We start from the raw sequence: 7,947 nt of genomic DNA, 5'->3' as shown, positions 1-7,947 counted from the left end.
CTTCCCTTTTCTACCTTGAGAGCAGCAGCGTGTTCACATCATATTGTTTTGTGTCCTATAGTGACACTTCCCCACAGTTTCCAGCCCCAGCAGCCTCCCAGTGCCTGCTCACAGAACTGTCCCTCCACCACGAGCCCTGCATGCCAGGGAAATGCAGCATCCATCAGTTTTATTCCGTGTGCTGCCCTGAGACACCTCTCAGCTGCTGCCCTGCTGAGCTGTCACCCTGAATGTAAATAATGGCCCATGCTGTTCCACTCCTTCACAACAGGAACTTTTTAAATGTTTCCCTCCTTGAATCTCTCTTCCCCAAGGACCACAGCACTGCAGCTGCCACGTTGCTGCAGTAGAACCCCCTCAGCAGAGCAGCCCCTGCTGGCTCAGCATCTCCAGGGCTTTCACTGAGGGAGCAACACCCCTCTCTGATACACTGAAAACGTCAAAAGTTCATTAACATCCTCCCTGAACCTCTGCTCCCTTCAGTAAAGAGATGCTAGGGGGAAAAAAACCTCATTAACAAAACCTGAATTAGCACTTGAGGGTCTGTAGATAAATACCGGGGGATTTGTACCATGAGGCAAATGGTACAAATTTGCCAAATTTTGTACCAAATTCTCCATCTTCTGGTCTTGGACGATCCCTAAACTCCCTCTGCCAGGACAACCACCCATTCCCAGCTTGAGGGCCTGTTGATTACTAAGAATTAACTCCAGTTTGTGCTGGACTGAACATTCCTATGAGGGAATGAGCCCTCTGTCCCTGGCCAAGGAGCCCGTGCATGGAAGGAACGGGGCCATAGCTGCCAGCACGACCACCTTCAGGGCCCAGTGGCAACTGGGACTCCCTGGAAAGCCCAAAAACCACTTCCCTTCTCCAGAACAAGCAGAGGGACCTAATATCTCCATCCCAAAAGCCCTACCCTTTTCAGTGCTTTATAAACTTTTTATCCAGCTGTAAAATTTCTAATTATCTGAGGTAACTAACCAATGTTGCATGAACTCAAACCGAGACTATTCCAGTCAAATACATAATTAAAAATTTCTGCTGTGCTGGTTCCTTCCCCCAGTTACATAAATCACTGTGCAGGGTGCAGCACCACAGCTGGGACCCCAGCTTGGTGAGCCTGATTGTGGTAAAAGCCAGCACCAGGAGGAATGAGCTGCACCCTGCCCTTGCCCCCACTGCAGTACCTCTCCTGGCAGCATTCTCAACTCTCCCAGCTGCCATTCCCTGCTCTCTCTGCCTGCATTTTGGAGAGCCACAAGCACTGGGAGCCCCAGGCTGCAGCCCAGGAGCAGGCTCAGCTGGCAGAGAGGGTGCCAGAGCAAAGCACATCCTCAGAATCCACTCTGGGAAGCATTGTGCTGTGAGCACCCAGCAGCAGCTGGAGACTGACAGCTTGGAAAGCCACAACGAGGAGAGGCTGTGGCAGGGAGAAGCTGATGCTCCCAGCTTCTCCAGGCTATGCCTGTCCCAGCTGCTGGGCCCTCAGTGTTTGCATCTTACTGAGCATCAGGAAACTTCTGCACCCCCTCGAGCTGCGCCAGAAAACCTGATTTTCCTCCTAATGATTCACCTGCCTCCACACTGCATCAAAGACATCAAGTGGGTCTCATAGCAACTGCCAGATTAGCACTTCTCCCTAAGCCAGGCTTATCCCCACCAGGGGAAGGGCTGGAAGGGAATGCCAGCTGGGAAACAGGAGCAATTCCCCCTGACCACATACCTGCTGGGGATGAGCTGCACTGGGCCCTTAGAAAGGACAAGCAGGGCCTGAGCCCCGGGCAGCACTGACTCCTTGCTTGGCTCTTAAATAACCTCTGCCCTGGCCTAATCAAGCCTGGAAAGCTCCTGCCCCACAGGCAGTTGCCTTCCTGCCTGTGAGAGGAGCTGACTTGCTCAGCTGTGCCCAGCTGTAGCCTCTGGCACATCCATGTGTGCCATGTTCAGGGTTCCCTCGGCTTCCCACAGTCCATGTGAGCAGGGAGAGGGTCTGCAGAAGCCTCGTGTGCTTGTGTCCATGCTGAATGTGCACTTGTGTTTGATGTGGAGTGTTGGGCACTTGTGTTTGGGAGTGCTGACAGCAGATGTCAGCCCCGTTCAGCTGCAGGAAGGATTCAGAATCACAGACTGGTTTGGGCTGGGAGAGACCTTGAAGTTCACCTTGTTCCAGCTCCTTGCCATGGGCAGGGACCCCTCCCACTAAACCAGGCTGTTCCACGGCTCCTTTTGCTCCAAGGGTGCTGCTGGAGCAGCCCCAGCCCAGGCTGGCTGGAAGGGCAGCTGGGAGAGGGAGGCCAGCCATGCTAAGTGCTCCTGGCAGCCAACACACGGGTGGACAAGCACATCCTACTCCAGTCCAAATCCGTTTTAGATCAAAGGCTTTTCGCTCTGCCTAATTGCAAAGAGCCATCCCTCCTCCCCCGTCCAACTGCAGGACTTCCCAGGCACCCTAATCCTGCTGCTGCCCCAGCTCTGAGTGTGTGTCACAAGTCCCATGTCCTTGGCAGTGCCGTGGCAAGAGGGGACAACTGCAGAGCAGTCCTGACAGGTTCTGTGGCATTTTTGGTTAGGGCTGTGGAAATCCTGTCCTTTGGGTCTCACTGCTGCTGCTTTGCCTGAACATTTCCAGCCTCTCATTCATCTCTGGGATTTACCCTGCTATCTATAGCACTGATCAGCAGTGCCAGGGAGCTGGCAGGACCTTGTGACCCATGCCTATAGTGACAAGCTCTGGGGATTTTGCTTTCCAGGGCAGCTGGATACAAAGACATCTCCAGTGGGAGTGTTTAACATCTCCAGTGGGAGTGTTTAACAGCTCCTCACCACAGATTATTGGAGGGTGCTTTTTCAGTTTAAACCCCAGGGCCATTATCTGAGCCTAATTTTCCGTTCCAGCCCCTAACATTTCAATTTCCCTCTTCACTGATCTCTGGCTTTAATGGCTCTCCCAAGCTTTCCTCAAGTTGAGAAGTGCCCATTTGGTACCATTCCTGCTGCATCCTACCAATGCCTCATCTTCTTTCTTTCTCCTACCCCTTTCCCTTTTCTCATCCTTTTCACCTTGAAAACACAGCCTCAATGTCCTCACTTCCCTGGGAATTGTGGCACTGGCCCTGCCCCTGCAGGGGTTGCTGCATTCCCCCTCCTGGCTCCCTCACATGGGGCTGCAGCTGGACCCTGGGAAGGAATTTCACAGAGCTTGGGAACCTTCACTTCCCCTTTTCTTTCATCTCTTTGCAAGCCAGGCTGGCACTCCATGAGCTGACACTTCATGCCTCTCTGGCAGGACTGAGGGTGGTTCTTGGCCACCAAACAGCTCCAAATCCATTCAGTGAGGCCCAGCAACCCTTGGTGGTCTCCAGTGGCTTGGGGGGCTCTCATCCCCCTGCTTTGTCTGCTCTGTCCATGTGCCCAGGGCTTTTGGCTGCTTGCCACCACTGAGGCTGCACTGTCCAGTCTCTTCCCAGCCCCCTGGGGATAGGATGCTCGGGCTTTGGCAGCTGCTGCTCGGTGTCACTCAGCTGTCACTGCCTTTGTCCCTGCCAGCAGGCTGTCTCCCTGCTGGGAGAGGGGCTTCTCAGCCACTCCCAGTCTCCCTGGCACTAAGCAGTGCTGTGGGCTCTGGAGGGAGTTTTCTTGGGCTGCTTCTTTGCCCATCCTGCCTCAGAGTCTTTCCTCAGCTCTGGGATGTGTGCACAGCCCTGCTCTGCCCTCCCCTCTGCTCAAGGAGAGGTGACCTCAGTGCCTTTGGGAGGCAATTATTCAAAGCCAGACAGTTCTAACACCTGCCAATACCCAGGGAAAGGGTTTTAATGGCATTGAAACTATTAGTCCTGGCACCTGGTTTTCAGCCACGCTCTCTACCGGACTTGGAAAAATGCTGGACACTGATCCAGGTTCTGGGACAAGGGACATTGAGCCAGGTTCTGGGACAAGGGACACTGAGCCAAGTTCTGCCCAGGCAATGTGGGACATGCAGCCACAGCAAAGCTTCAGCATGCCAGTGTCTGCCTCAAAACCAGGTTTTGAGGGTTCCTATCTCCTTAACCCTTGGGACAATGCCAGGGCAAATACACCAGCCCAAACATTAACATCATCCATGGATGCACAGTGGTTTTGGCCAAGAGGATCTTAGGGCTGATTGAAAGCAAATTGGTGATTGTGGGGCTTTTTCTCTCCCAGGGGCTGAGCATGGCTAACTGCTCCAATGGACAGCTTTATGGACTGTTACATGGATATGGCTCTTCCCATGGCTTCACAGACCCATTTCACAAATGGTGCTGGCTGCCATCCACTGCTCTGTGCTGAGCTGCTGGTTGGGACATTGTCGTGGAGGCTGAAGCGACAAGAAGGAAAACACGGATGAGAAATAGAAAGGGAAAAACAAATGTCAAGCACTTCTTTTTATAGTGCGAGGGCAGAGTACTGGCTGGGCTTTTAAGAAGAGAAGGATGGGCTGGTAATTGGAACAGTGCTGGGGGGAGGGTGGCAGAGTGGCTGCTGTATCTGCAAGCACTCAGGACCCCTGGCCAGCCAGCCCTGGGCTGGGATGCTGCACTCGGAGTGCCCACACCGAGCCTGGCTGTGACCAAAGGCAGTGTCCCTCATCACAAGCAGAGCAGTCTTCTGGGCTAGCAGAGAGATTGGAAACACTCACTGGCAGCCAGAGGCTGAATTGGTGTTGCTTAACTGTGGCTTTTTGTGGGAAACCAAACCCTCAAGGCCACATGTGGCCATACCTGTTAGTTCTGTCCATCACACACATCAAGCGATGCGCTCCTGCCAGTGAATCCTGGGATCTATTCCTAAACACTGTGTTATTGAAGGTTAGAGTGAATATCAGGCAGAGAAATCAACTGTTCCCTGAGCTAAGCCGTCTGGAATCAATTGCTGCAGGGGGAAAGTGCGGTCAGCCACCTCGGAGCCCTCTGGCAGGTCAATAAATACACCTGGGAGGACACGCTCGCCTGCGGGGCTGGATGTGTTTCCCCTGGCATGATGATGCCCTGCTGTGCTCCACTGCTGCTGACCTGGGTGTCACATGGACTTCACACTGCGATGTCACCTTGCCCCCAAGTGCCACCAGGGCTCCTGCCCCTCCTGCTCTCATCCTGCTGTGGCAGAGGCGAGGAGCTGGCTCCCAGGACACCCACCACCAGCTCCCGCCTCTGTCCTCTGCGCCAGGCACAGCACTTATTCATGCTTGAAAATTTGCAAGGGAAAGATAATAAACCCCCCAAGAAAGTCTGTCCCCGTTTTGGCCTGACAAGGAACGAAGATAAATGTCAGTTTTCAGTTAAAATCATGCTCGGAAGATGAGCAGGAACAACGGGGATTTCATTCTGCTACGTTTATTAAACACATAGAGACATGTCACTGCTGGCTGAGCCAAGCAGGTCCCACAGCCCTGGGGCTCAGCCCCTGCCAGCATCAGAAATACCCAAGATTAGATCCAATATAAGCCTGGCATTTGAAATCTGGGAACTGCATCCCGAGTCCTTAGGAGAAGTCCCAGTGGAAAGCCAGTCCACAGCACAAGTCAGGAGCAGCCGCCTCCCTGCCCGTCCCAGGTGGGCTGGGCGAGATTTTGGGCTGAGCCCACCATGGACAATGCCCACCACAGACTGAGCCCACCACAGGCTGTGCCAACATGTGCCATGCAGGCTCCTCCACTGGGGCACCCTCAGGGCTCTTCCTCTCCAAGCCCTCCTGCCATAACTCATCTCTCATTAGCTCAAGTGCTCATTAGCCCGAATTGCCTGGCAGTAACAAACTGCTCTCTCAGCTCTTGTCATTCACTGGGCACGTGTGGCTGCAGCCAAGAGTGGTGACAGAGCCGGGCATGTCAGCAGCTCACTGTGCCATGGGGCACCATGGGCTTGGCACTGTTGGAACCCAGGACATTCCTCTGGCTGCCCTGGATGATTTGAGACCCTGGCAAGGTGCTCAGAGGCTTTGGCATGGACTCAAAAACACCTGTGCCTTTGATTTTAGCCCATGGAAAAAACTACCAACTTTGTGTGAAGATTTACCAGGCACAAGAGTTTGAGTAGGATGATAGTTAATGTATCACAGGGTGAAAAAGTAGAATTTTGGTGTTTTAGAATGGGGGTTCAAGAGGCAAGATGGAGGAATTTGGGTGTGGCCTTCTTCTTCTTGGCCTCCATCTTCTGCTGTGATGGTGACATTTCTGAATTGGTTTAGAGACAAGACAGACTGTCTAACATAGGTGATAGGTATTGGGAAATTATTGTAAATAAAGTACAGGTAGTTTTTAGTATAAAATGTTAACACCACCCCAAGGATGGGCAGTGTGCTGCAGCCTGACCTGCTGGACAGATCTCAGCTGGTCAGAGACAGAATGTTATAGATAAGGAAAAATAAACAGCATTGAAAAGCAGAACTGACAAATCTTAGGCTGGGAGCAAAAAGACTTTCTATTACCTCGGGGTCATCTCAACCCCAGAACCCCGTCACGGCATGACCCACGGGCTGCTTCAGCGAGGGCAGCAGTGAGAAACCCTCTGTTCTGCAGCAGAACTTACTGAGGGATTGTGGCTGCAGCTCTCCTCACAGAGAGGGGTCAGCTAATCGAAATAAGGGGTCAGCTAGTAATAATAAGGGGTCAGCTAATTCCAATTTTAATAAGAGGTTTTCTTCAGGCTTGCTTGGGCTGCGCCATCCGCCAGGAGCTGGACACGTGCTGGGGGCTGGTACCTGCCTGGGGAGGGGGAAGCAGGGAGTGGGGATGAGCTGCTGGACAACTTTATCCATCAGTGTTCCCTCTGCTCTGCCTCTGAGCCACTCTGCCTGCCACCACAGGCACCCACACGTGGCCCCCCATTCCTGTCCCCATCCCCTTGGGGACCGAGGGCACTCAGAGGGGTGCAGAGCATGGAGATCTTGGCTGTGAGACCCATCAGCTGGGATGATGTACTTACACTTTTAATAAGAAACAGCACTTGATACAGAACCGTTCCAGCATTTATTGAACCAAAGTGCCTTCTGCTGCTTCAGTGCGGAGCCCTGAAGCCTGTCCTGGATGATTTAAGAATGATCCATCTGGAAAATGATGCAGACAATTTGTTACATCCAGCCAGAGAGCCATAGAAACCACCATAACAAGCTTAAATGATTTCAGCATCACTACATCATCCAGCCCCAGCCAATCTTCCTCAGAGCCACTGCCGAGCTGGGGTTGCCTATCCTGCACAGCTCCTCTTCCTGAAGCTGATGCTGCTCCTGCAGCCCATCCTGTTGCTGCATCCAGGTTTCTAGTCAATTTGTGGAACATGGGGGACCCCTTTCCACCTTCCCACTGCTTGTCTCACTCCCCCTACCCTCCCAAATCCCTATTTTAAGACAAGAAGCTCCGAGCAGCTCACAAACCCTCCCGGTGGGCTCCTCTGGCTGCCAGCAGCACGGGTGCCTGTTGATGGTTACCACCTCGCCCTGGGTAAATCAAGGCTTCGTTTTTCAAAATAGCGTGTTGATTGAAGCTTAAAATATCCCCAGCAATTACTTCGCCCCGGTATAATTATAATAATTAAACTTGGATAATGCTTAGTCCTACTTTTTATCAGAACTGTGTGCTGCGGCACCAGTGTGTGGTGTTTTGTTTCCAGCCTCATTTTCCTGCCTCGCCCCGCCGAGCAGTGCTGGAAGGGACATGAGCTGGCAGCCTCCAGTGCTGACAAGGGGACAGTGACCCTGTCACGGCCCCTCCAGCCCTGGGGACCACTCGTGGCACCGTCTAACCCAGGGCATAGGGTGTGGCAGCCGTGCCCTGGCCCTCTCTGCACAGTGGGACAAGCAGCAGGAGGGGATGCTCCTGGCTCCATGCTGGGGCAATGGGTGCTGGAGGGAGTAGGGATGCTGGTTCTTCCCTTTGGCTGCTTGCCTCGTCCCACCCCAATCCCTCTCCCACAGCTCAGCACAATATTT

Source organism: Passer montanus, unplaced genomic scaffold, assembly GCF_014805655.1.
Source record: "Passer montanus isolate IOZ18808 unplaced genomic scaffold, ASM1480565v1 scaffold62, whole genome shotgun sequence".
Lineage (NCBI taxonomy): Eukaryota > Metazoa > Chordata > Aves > Passeriformes > Passeridae > Passer > Passer montanus.
The sequence above is the reverse complement of the archived record's forward strand: the minus strand, read 5'-3'. Positions refer to the sequence as shown.